The sequence below is a fragment of the Arachis stenosperma genome, chromosome 10 (genome assembly GCF_014773155.1).
Source record: "Arachis stenosperma cultivar V10309 chromosome 10, arast.V10309.gnm1.PFL2, whole genome shotgun sequence".
Lineage (NCBI taxonomy): Eukaryota > Viridiplantae > Streptophyta > Magnoliopsida > Fabales > Fabaceae > Arachis > Arachis stenosperma.
Window position 1 is genome coordinate 13,321,553 of NC_080386.1, and position 12,385 is coordinate 13,333,937.

Below are 12,385 nucleotides of genomic sequence, written 5' to 3' on the forward strand. Positions count from 1 at the left end.
TGGATACAGGATGTGTTAGATTCCAAGTTGTTGGAACTTGAGAAAGTTCACACTGATGACAATGGTACTGATATGATGACAAAAATACTGTCAAGATAAAAGTTTGAAACATGTTGTTTGATCGCCGGAATGGCGAGAGCCTCCACCTAGTCAAGAAGGGGGAGATTTGTTGATTTTTTTCTCTCCTTTGTGAGACCCAAGCCCAAAATTTTGAGGGTGTTTCTTTGCACCCATTGTGCCACAACTCTAATTAGATTTTGGGGTCATTGTGAGGTAGAGAGTGTAGCCACAAAGTGAGAGAGAAGAGGAAAAAATAGAATTCCCGTTTTTATGTAAAGTAGCAAATTTTAAATGGCAGTTTCTCATTCGTTCACCGTTAGATCGGTTTAAAATTTAAACGACATGTTCCTCTCATCCTTTTATTCATTTTGGACGGTGGACATGTTTATGGGAAGTCTAAAGTGGGAGAAATTGGCTTCGCAAGAGAGAAAATAGGTTTTTCAGTTTTACACAGAGCATCATTCTTTGAACAGTCGTTTCTCATTTTTTCACCTTTGGATCGACGTATAATTTGGACTGTAGATTCTTCTCATCTTGTTCTTCAGTCTGAATGGTGAAGATTTTAATTAAAGATCGAAAGAGGAAAAAATTGGCTTCGACAGCAGCTCTATATTTTTGGATATTTTTTCATCTTCTTGCTTCTCATTTGTAAGCATTAGTGCTTTGATGTTTTGGCTGGCTATATGCACGTTTTTATACTTTGTTTGAGACTCTCTTGTACCTTATTTTATTATAGTGAAGCTATTTCATTGGATTGGACGACCCGTAATTTTTACCTTTCACATTGAGGGGGTTTTCCACGTTAAAATCTCGGTTTGTTCTTGTTATTGCTTTACTTGCTATATTTGCTTGTTATAGTTGCTGCCATATTGTGTTGTGAGTGCTTCTATATTATTCTTGTGTTGGATATTTGTGATATTTCTGCTGCTGGGCTCTTTCACATATATCACAGGGGTATTTAAGTAATTTTATATATACGGCGATTAAACAGGTCTCCGCCCATCCTGCCTCTGTCCCGTATAATAAAGCGGGTACAAAACTTTTTCCATATCTGCTCCCCGACGGGTAAATTCTCGCGGATACCCGCCTTGCCAGGGATTTTTGTCATCCCTACTTTTAGAGTACAGTTTGATTGTCAAACTCTAACTTGTTACCATAATTGTAATGACTTATGAATGACCTAAGAAACTTACTTCTTAGTTCATTCAAATCTCTTAGCCAATGCATTGTTTATTTCATTTATTATAATCGTAGAGCTCAGACTCATTACCATAGTTGATGGATTCCATATTGACTAATCATTAATTCTACAAATATTTAAATCATACCCAAAATCTATTCAATTAGCATTGTAGGGTATTAGGTGTCTGGAATCAAAGTATAATAAATACATTATCAATTATTATGATAGTCACAGGTCAAAGGAGAATTCTAATATTATATTCATCATAAGAATATCCTATTGACAAATATACGTAACTATAACCATTAGAAATTCTCAAAGTGAGTCAGTTCAATGGTCATATCTCTATATATATACATACCCAAATCACTAATAAGCTAATTTTAGTGACTCTACGATTAAGAATCATTTACATTAAAAGTACCTAAAAATGTGTATTTTATTATTACGATCCCTATCGTAATTATTTGTTTATAATTTTAATTAAGACACTATCATAAATTATAAAAATTTATCTTATAAATAATAATAATAATAATAATAATAATAATAATAATAATTCATGATAATATTTTATTGGACATACACATTTATCTCTAAGAGAATGTACAAAACTGCTCTTCTTAAAAAGTTATTCATGGAACTAATTATTTTGACTTCAACAATTTAAATTAGAATATCCCCAACAAGCCAAACACTTTTGAAGAAGCTTCATATTCTATTTGCTACAACGTACACAAAAAACACTTAAAAGTAGACAAGAAGCACTAACACAAACAAGAAGAAAGTCAACCTTCACTCATCTTAATGGGTATGCAAGGACAATGATCCGAAAGTATTTTCAATTATTCTTTTTCACCTTAAGAGTATATAAATAGAATAATTTTGGAACTTTTGCAAATTGATAAATATCTTTGAGAAGATTACAATTTAAAGAGTTTGCTTTTAAAGGAACTTCTCATCTTCATGCATAAGTTTAATCGTAAGTCCTAGACTTATGAAAATTTTAAAATATAGGTGTAATTCAAATGTGTATTGTACATTAGTTGTAGATTACGCATGTATAAATATGAGATAGCGTTGCTTGAAATAAAACAAATATATTATGCTACATCTCAAAATAGGATAAGATTTGCATTAGAAGTTGTGAAGTTAAAAACTTTTACAACACTCTTGTATTATTGTGAATCCGATTACTCATTAGTATATGTCAACATCAGAGATATATTGATTCTTTATAAACAAAATTTCATAACTATCTCTAAAGACCCTCAAAAGAATTCATCAACTCAATTGCAGAAATTGAGAATGTCTTTCTACTAGTTTACCTTATAAATTTCTAGATTTCACTTGAATTTGATCATCATGTGATTCCTAGTCCTGAGATGTCTTAAGGAAAGATGACTATCTAAGATTCTTAGGTCAAGTTGCAGTTTGGTTTGAGTCTTGTTTGAGAAAGTCAGGAGAATATCTAAAGTTTTTGGTTGGTGGAATATCCAATCAAGTCACTTCTTAGCCTGAGAAGGCTTGGGATAATAGTATCTATAGTTCTTAGGTTAACTTACAGTTTAATATGAGTTTTGCCTATAAAGGTCAAGAGAATATCTAAGGTTCTGGTTAGTAGGGTATCCAATCAAGCCACTTTTTAGCCTGAGAAAGCTTGAGGTTTTTATGTTAGACTATGGTCTAATTTAAATCTTGCCTAAAAATGCCAGTAAAATATCTAAGATTTTTAGATTGTATTGCGATTCAATATGAGTTATTTCGTAGCCTTGATAAGGCTTGAGGAATAATACTTAAAGTTTTTAAGATTGTGCTATGGGGCAATTTGAGTCAAAGTTATTGCCAGGAAAAATCTTATGCAAAAAAATACCTTTTGCACACTTATTCTAATAGTAAAATTTTTAAGTATTTTTTAGAACTTAATTTTGTCATTTTTATATGTATATCTTATGATATCTTAACTATTTTTCACACTTTACATTTATTTCAGTAAAAAGATCTTAAATTATAGTTATATCACAATCTGTTGATATCTCAGATTTCTATCTAATTGGGTTTGTATTGGTCACTAAGCACACAAACTCAAGAAGGAAGGTGAATTGAGTATTAAAACATAATGATAAGTTTTTGTGAAATTTAAATGAACTTGAAGTAAAATGCACAAATGGGTTTGTACTAGTATTTTTTTCAAGGATTTAAGTCACTTCTTAAGTACTTCTCAAGTACTTACAAGGAGTTTCTACTTTCTACACTACTTATCAAAATGTAAATAACTATGAAAATAAAAGAGATTGAGTTTAGAGAGATTACAAATGGTAATATATTCTAGTTTGGTGTAACCTCTTTGTCCATATTCTGTCCTCTCCACTAAAGTGTCAAAGATTTTTACTATATCACCAAGCTTCTAAGGTGCTTGACAAACCACTACAACGAGTACTTGATATATATCTCATGATATATGATCACCACTGGTATATTCGACCACTTCACTTAGAGATACCACTTTTAAGAATTCTCTTGAGTTCTTAATATACATTTTTGGTATCCTCACCAAATATAGTGTATAAACAAGCCTCACAACTAGGAGAATTACACTCCAAATCACTCAATAAAAAGAGCTATAAAACTCTCCTTTCACAACTTAAGAAAACAGAAATTGAATACTCTGAAGAAGAGTGAATGAATGCAAATCAAGTTTTAATGAACATAAACTTGTATATCTCTCAAATTGTGTACAAATCACTTTGAAATCGTATAGAGATTGATATATGAACTCAAGAAAGCTTAGAAAAAGTCTTGTATCTCAAATGAGGCTTTAATATGCCTATTTATAATAGCATTTTCGAAATATTAGAATGTTGTAAGTTAGGTAAAATGGAGTCATTTTGTCAAAACTAGTCGTCACAAACTTTTTATCAGTGAAAGAATAGATTTTTTTACAAGAAAATTGATTTTACTAGTCATTGTAAGAGAAAATTTAAAATTTCAAATGATGGAATTGATTCTATGTGCTAGAGAATTGATTCTTTAGACCGTAGAATCAATTTTAAGACTTTACAGAATCAAACTTCAATTCTATAATGTTGGAGAATCGATTCTTTGCTGAAAAAAATTGATTTTGTACTCAAAATAATCGATTCTTTTTTCGTGTGAGTTGTTTAAATCAATAAAGCAATCAAAAAATCAATTCTATGGTTAAAGAATCGATTTTATCCTCTGTATTTGGTATAAATCATGTTTTTAAAATGTTTTGGCTAATATTTAATAAAATCTTTTGATCTTAATCAATTTCTATTATGATTTTCATAAAACAAACTCTTTGAAATCATTTTCAAATGTGTGTGAGAGAGAGATATACAAGTTTGGTTCTTACATGAATAAACTAGACCTAAAATTAAAGCATTTGTCGCTTTTTAATCTTGATCTTCACGTTTTTTCAATTACTTTCCTATGTTTGCGTACATCTTCAACAATCATTTTTTTTAGGTTTATTATTCATCAAAACTATATTGACTAACTTATACATATAGCTACTATCTAAAGTCTTCTATTTTTAAAAACTTTTCTACAATCTAATGTATCTTAGATAAATCTTTTAGTTGTATACTAACATATTATCTAAAACAACTGATGCTAAAATAACTATATTGATTTGTTTAATCTTTTTGTTTTAAATCAACATGTTAAAGAATATCTTGAATTTAATGATGATATTATCCACTGCATACAAGTTAAAAGACTTGATAAATATATAAAATTTTCTTACTTCAGAAAAAATTAAACTTGCACAATCCCCCTTCTCATACTAAGTTCTTTCCGCCTCACTCTTCTCCTACAACTATTCTTGCTACACAATCTTCCGAGGCTAAGGTGATAGTTGTCACAACTTGCATATATTGTAGATTTTATACTTTCACTCTTTAATGTGATATCATTGCTACTTATAGGTGAGATAGAGAAAAAAAAAGAGAGAAAGACAATGAATGAATGTTTAGATAGACAAGAATGTAGGAATATTCATGGATCGGATTTAATCTATATATCTACTATGTTTATCCAAATCTGATCCAAAAGACTATTAGATCGAATCTGATCCACACACTAATGGAATCAGATAGCGGATTTTAGGTAGGTATTCGCATATCCGTAGATTCATAAAAATAATAAATAAATAAGTAAATATTCTTTTATATTTTATTTTAACTAATAATTATTATATATGTTGTATTATTTTATTTTCATTATTTAAGAAAAGTTTGTTTAATAATATTTTAAGAATAAACATGTTTAAAAAAGTAAAAAAAATATTGATATTTTTAATAAAAATACATTTTTAAAAATATTTTTATGTTTTGCGCATATATCTGATCCGATCTGCAAATGTGCGGATCCGATTCACAAATTTGTGGATCAAATCGGATCAGATATAAGTTTAAAAATTACAGATATTGAATCCAATCTGATCCATTGATTTTAGTGCAGATTAGATCGAGATTTTAGTCATATCCGATCAGATTCGATATGATTCGCGTTCACCCCTACAAGAATGAATCAAGAAGGGAAAAGAAAAATATACAAAAGAAATAAAAAGTAAAAGAGTGTCATCGAAGTGAAAAAAGTTACTATCTATGAGCCTATTACTACGGTAGGTAAATAACTTTAGTAATACTTAAAATATTGTTAAAATTAAAATAATATTTTTATATTTTAATAATATTTTTATTTTTATTTTAAATTAAAAAATATTAAATAATAAAAATATTAATTTAATGTTAGTAATATTTTTTAAATAACTCTGCTTATGCTATACCTACGGTACATAGCCGGTTCCAAGTCTGGATAAAGGAGGAGGATTGCATTAGGCCTTCGACAGCCAACATAAAAATTTAGTTGAATCTTCATAATATGGATCAAAGACGTTATTGCACTAAAACTAGGTCGTTGTTCGGAAGCAACGCGCTGTATGGCTTGCGTACAATGTCAAATGAGCAAGAGTTGTTGCATTGATGCTCGGATGTAGTGTTAAATGAGTAAGGATTTCTGTATTTTTGTGAGCAGACGAGGGTAAATAAACTAGTTTACAAAAAAAGTAAAGGTAAAGGTCGAAGCGACATAATGTTGAGATTTGGGATATGGAACATAGCACTTTAACAGAAAAATCTACGGAGGTGGTGAATACCATGACAAGGAAGAAGATTAACATCATGTGCCTGCAAGAAACACAATAGAACGGCGCGAAGGCTAAGGAGTTGGATACCTCCGAGTTCAAACTTTGGTATACAAAAAAGATGAAGAATAGGAATGGAGTAGGTATTATCGTGGATGAGAAGTGGAAGAAGAACGTAGTGGATGTCAAGAGGGTGGATGATCGGATCATCTCTATCAAATTTGTGGTGGAAGGAGGTACTTTTCATGTGATTAGCGCCTATGCACCACAAGTGGGTTTAGACGAGCAATACAAGATAAGGTTTTGGGAGGATCTAGAGAGTTTAGTCCAAGACATACCTTCAGAAGATAAGATTTTCTTAGGAGGCGATTTAAATGACCATGTTGGAAGAGAAGTGACTATGTATGGAAGTATTCACGGAGTCCATGGTTTAGGGGTGGTCAATACCGAAGGTAAAACTATTTTGGACTTTTCATCAACCTTTGACATTCTCATTGCAAATACATGTTTTAAAAAAGAGAGACAAACATCTTATAACCTATAGGAGTGGCATGACAAGCTCTCAAATTGACTTCTTCTTGTTAAGGAGAGTCGACAGAAAATTTTGCAATAATTGTAAAATTATTTCGGGAGAGAGTTTAACAACATAACACAAGATGCTCGTTATGAATTTTCATATTGAGCAAAAGTTGAGATAAAGACATCATACGAGAAGCCAAGGACGAGGTGGTGACGGAGGAAATATAAAGAACAAAGAAGTTTCCTAAGACGGGTAGGAGAAGAGGCAAAGTGGGAAGGGATGGAAGCGCAGAAGAGATGTGGAAGGAGATGACAGAAGTTATTAGAAGAACATCAAAAGAAAGTTTTGGTGAATCTAGAGGGATAGGACCAAGAGACAAGGAGTCCTGGTGGTGAAATGTGAGTGTACAAGAAAAGATAAAAGCAAAAAGGGAGTGTTTTAAAGAGTGATCTTTATGCCACAATGCAGATAATTGGAAAAGATATAAGGCGGCTAAGAAAGAGACAAAAGTGGTTGTAAGTGAAGTAAGAACAAGAGCATATGGGGGTTTCTAGCCGTCTTTAGGCATGAAGGAAGGAGAAAATTGTATATATAAAATCACAAAGAGCCGTCAAAGAAGAACAAGAGACTTGGATCAGGTTAAGTTTATAAAGGATAAAGATGGAGAGGTTTTGGCTCAAGATGAGAAGATCAATGAAAGGTGAAAGAGCTGCTTCTACAAGTTATTTGATGAAGGGCAGAAGACTCTTCCGAGCCTTGGTCGGTTATGCACGAGGGAAGAAGATCAAAATTTCGACTACTGTCGAAGGATTTGAGATTTGGAGGTAAAAGAGGCTCTAAAGCAGATGAAAAATGGTAGGGTAGTAGGACTCGATAATATTCTGATTGAAGTTTGGAAGGGCCTTGGAAATAAAGGCATCAGTTGATTAACCAAATTTTTTAATGAGATTTTAAGGTCAAAGAATATGTCAGATGAGTGTAGAAAGAGCACCTTGGTACCTATCTACAAGAATAAGGGAGATATACAAAGTTATAAAAACTATAGAGGGATCAAGCTTATGAGCCATACCATGAAATTATGGAAAAAGGTGATAGAATGGAGGTTGAGACAAGAGACACAAGTAACAGAGAACGAATTTGGTTTTATATTAGGCAGGTCCATCACTGAAGCTATATACCTGTTAAGAAGGATGATAGAGAGGTATCGTAATAATAAAAGTGATCTACATATAGTGTTTATTGATTTGGAAAAAGCGTACGATATGATGCCAAGGGAGGTCTTATGGAAGGTTTTAGAAAGGAAGAGAGTAAGAATCACATATATTCGTGCAATTAAAGACATATATGATGGGGTACAACTAGTGAGAAAACTCAACATGGTGTGAAAGAAAAAATTTCTATTGGTATAGGATTAAACTAGGGATCATCCTTAAGTCCATACATTTTCACATTAGTCTTGGAAGACTCACAGAGCATATCCAAGAGTCTGTGCTATGGTGCATGCTTTTTGTCGATGATATCATCCTTATGGGAGAGTCAAGGAAAGACCTAAATAAGAAGTTGGATTTATGGAGAGAAGCTCTAGAAGTGAATGGTCTGCACATAAGCCGTATCAAGACGGAATATATGGAATGTAAGTTCGGCCGTCGAAGGGAAAATCCTAATACAAAGGTGAATATTGGAGAAAATATCATACGAAAAGTTAAAAGTTTAAGTATGTTTGGTGCATCATACAGAATAATGGAGAGATTGAACATGATGTAAATCATAGGATCTAAGCAGGTTGGCCAAAATGGCAGAGTGCGTCTTGTAAGAACCTAATTTTTCTACCAAGAAAATTTCATCTGTTTTCTAAAAATAATAATTTTCGTAAATTGATATATGTATGTGTGATTGATAGATATTAAGGCAGAGGAATATAATTTAACTTATATCGCCAAGTTCAATATTATTTTATTACGTTTTAATTAACGACAAGATTTGGTAATTTAAAAAATTACCATTCCGATTATTCTGTGGAATAATTATTTCTATAAAATTTTTATAATCTCTTTAATAAAAAAATTGATTAGTGAATCATTGAACCACACTATTTTGATCAACCAAACTTTAAACCGAATTGATTTTTTTTTCCAACCAAACCACTTCTCATCCAATCAAACCAAACCCTGATACTTATTCTATTTGTACCATTAGGAATTCAGACACAAACCACAGTTTCACCTCTCCATCAATGTATTACTGCCGTGTTGAAGAGAGGAGAAGCCACAAAGCCTTCTTCAACACCTCAGACTTTCTTTTCTTCAGTACATGTATAGATGAGTAGCATCATTTGTTCTTCATCATATATACCCAAACGAAGAAGAGGGAGGGAGGACCAACGACAGAAATAGAAAAGAGAGCAAAGAGGAGGACGATTGAAGTTGAGGTAAGAGTTGCATGCTACCCACCTAGTTGATCCATCGAATTCTCTATTAGGTAACGACAACGGCTTCGTCTTCTTCTTTTCTCCTCCAATTCAAATTTCTGACTCATCCGTAGCTCCATTCCTTTAACTTGTTCGAATTTTGAACAGCCACCCACAAGTAAAGAAAGGTAAATGATTTTTTCTTGCTTGTACTTGATTCGGCCGAATGGCCTTGTGTATGACAAAAAATAATTCTAGTTATTGTTGTGATTAGGGCTCCGGTTCAAGGGGGCAGCAGGGACAAGTTCTTGTGCTTGATCAACGACAAAAATAAGGGTTAGGATAGTTAGGTATTAATTTGTGGCTGTGTTTGAGAATAATGATTTCTGTTGGTTATGTGATTTGATGATGATGAGGGTATGCTTGAAAATTTTGTTGGAAGTTGATGAACTATTATTAATATGTATGTGTAAATTTGTGAATTATTGATTCTGAGTTCTTGGGACTGTACTACTGATTCTAACAACTTTGTTTAATTAAATAGAAGTTGGAATTGTGACTTTGGAAGAGTCCAAAGCTTAGATACAAAATTTGGGGTGTAAGGTTGTTAAATTGTTCAATGTAGAATTTCTACATGTTTGGCAGCAACTTGTAATAGATTTCGGGAACAATCTAGACCACCACTTTGGATGAAACTTTTTTCTATAAAATCTTGGTGTGTCTTGAATGTCTCGTAAAAATTTCAGAATTTATCGTTAAGTAGGTTGAGATATGAATTTTAGAAAATTCTATTATTTTCCTGCAGAAGCATCAACTTCTAATCCAGTTAACTTCTAATTCTGATAAGTGATTAAGTTAAAAGCAATGACAATTTAAAGTTTTGTATGTCTATAACCTCCAGTTTAAATTTTAGATCAATACCATGTTTAACCAATTAAATATGCTGATGGGAAGGTGACTAGCTCACTAACTTTGAAAACAGTTTTTATCACATTATCCGATAAAAAACTTATAGAAATATTTGAAAAGAAATTCTAAGCCTAGAACTAAGTAGGTCAATATGACAAGTAACACCTAGCAATCGACATTGGTCATGAGATGTCAAAAGTTGGATTGTTGTACGTCTGGTTTTATATGTGACAAAAAAATGCCTTGAAAAATTAAAGGTAAATTCTATCGCACTACTATCAGACCGGCTATGTTTTATGGTACAAAGTGTTAGATGGCTAAAGGGAGCACAAACATAAGTTAAGTGTGGTTGAAATGAATATGTTGAGATGGATGAGTGGTCATACGCGATTGGATAAAATAAAGAACGAAGATATAAGAGAGAAAGTTGGAGTAGCATCTATTGTGAAAAAGATGGTAGAATTGTATCTCAGGTGGTTTAGACATGTGAAAAAAATACCGCCAGAATATCCAATCAGAAGAATGGATGAGATGAAAAATGGATAAGGGATGAAAGACATAAGAAGATGTAGGATGATCATCCATGAGGTGGTCAAATAAGATTTACATATAAATAATCTTTGTAGACATGATACATAATAAAATTTAATGACATCGTTTGATTCATGTAGTCGATCCTATCTAGTGAGATAAGGTTTTATTGTTGTTGTAGTAGTAATATTTTTTAAATATTATTATAATTTTATAGCTACGGTAATCACTATACATATAGACATTATAGTTATTTTCTTCAAATTTTTCAAAGACAAAATACATATTTTGCACTAATGTATTATCTACACAGACATATCTCTTCACATATTTAATCCGTGAATGTCATAGTTGTTGATTATACATATATTTAGGGTCGATAAATTAGTACATTCCATTAATTAATTTCTTTATTAAAGTGAACAAAGATAGAATAAAATAAATTAAGAAGAGGACGAAAGGAGTAAGAAGATAGGAGTAATAGTGAAATACTAAACATTATGGACAGTGAAGCAACCCGTGACCCTCTTTATATTAGTTAATAGTTACTGACTTTTGTCTCGTTGTCCGTGGCATCGAAGGCTACCTTTTTCAGCTACACACCTAACAACTTCACTCACATGCATTACAGCCCTCACCATCTTCTATTTTCATCATCACCCCAACATCCACTCCAATTCTTCAATTCTGCCACTTCCCCTTTTGTCTAACAAACACTCAAAAATTTCTTTTAGTTTCTAATTATAATTTTGTCTTTAGATCTAAATTTCTTGACGGTTTGGTTAAGGTTATTCAAGATATAAATTATTTAAAATTTTTAAATGATAAATATATTGAATATTTATTCTTTTTTTAGTTTTTCAACATGAAATTTTCACAATAATAATATCAACTGGGGTAATTGTCAACAAAATTGATCTTTTAATATATATAAAAAATCAATTCAGAGAAAATGTCATCTTAGTATAATATCAAGGACTGTCATTAAATTTTTATCAAATGAATTTCAAAATTAATTTAAGATGATTTTGTGTGGACGCGAAAATGAAAAGTAATTAAATGCTATTTTATCAGCGAGTCAAATTGTCAAAATGCCATTTTATAAGAAAAGTAGGCACAATTTTATGTGACATTTGAGAACATTTAATAAGTTTTCATTTTATGATGGTGATGAACTGGGTTATGTTGTAATTGTTTTATGATGGAATGATGGCAATGTCTTAGGGGATAGTTGTGTCCTTATGTTAGTAGAAAACTAAGATCTGTTAGAAAATGATGATGTTAACACAATTGAATGATTGATTGTGATATATAAAGTTCAGTTGTTAGCGGTCCATGATATATATGAATGAGCTTTTGGAAAACATTTGACAACAACACTATCATAAATTAAGAATTTTCTTTAATGAAAAGGGAGTTTTCATAATTGATACAAAAAGGACATTAATTAAGAAAATTCTTAATGCAATTGAGGCGTTCTCCAATTGGACTCGGTCAATCTAAAAAATATAACTAGAGAAGCTGAGCAATAGCTAATAAGCAGTTGAGAAGCTTTAAAATAATTTAAGATTGTCTTAAGGGTATTTTTTTAATAATACAGTAATA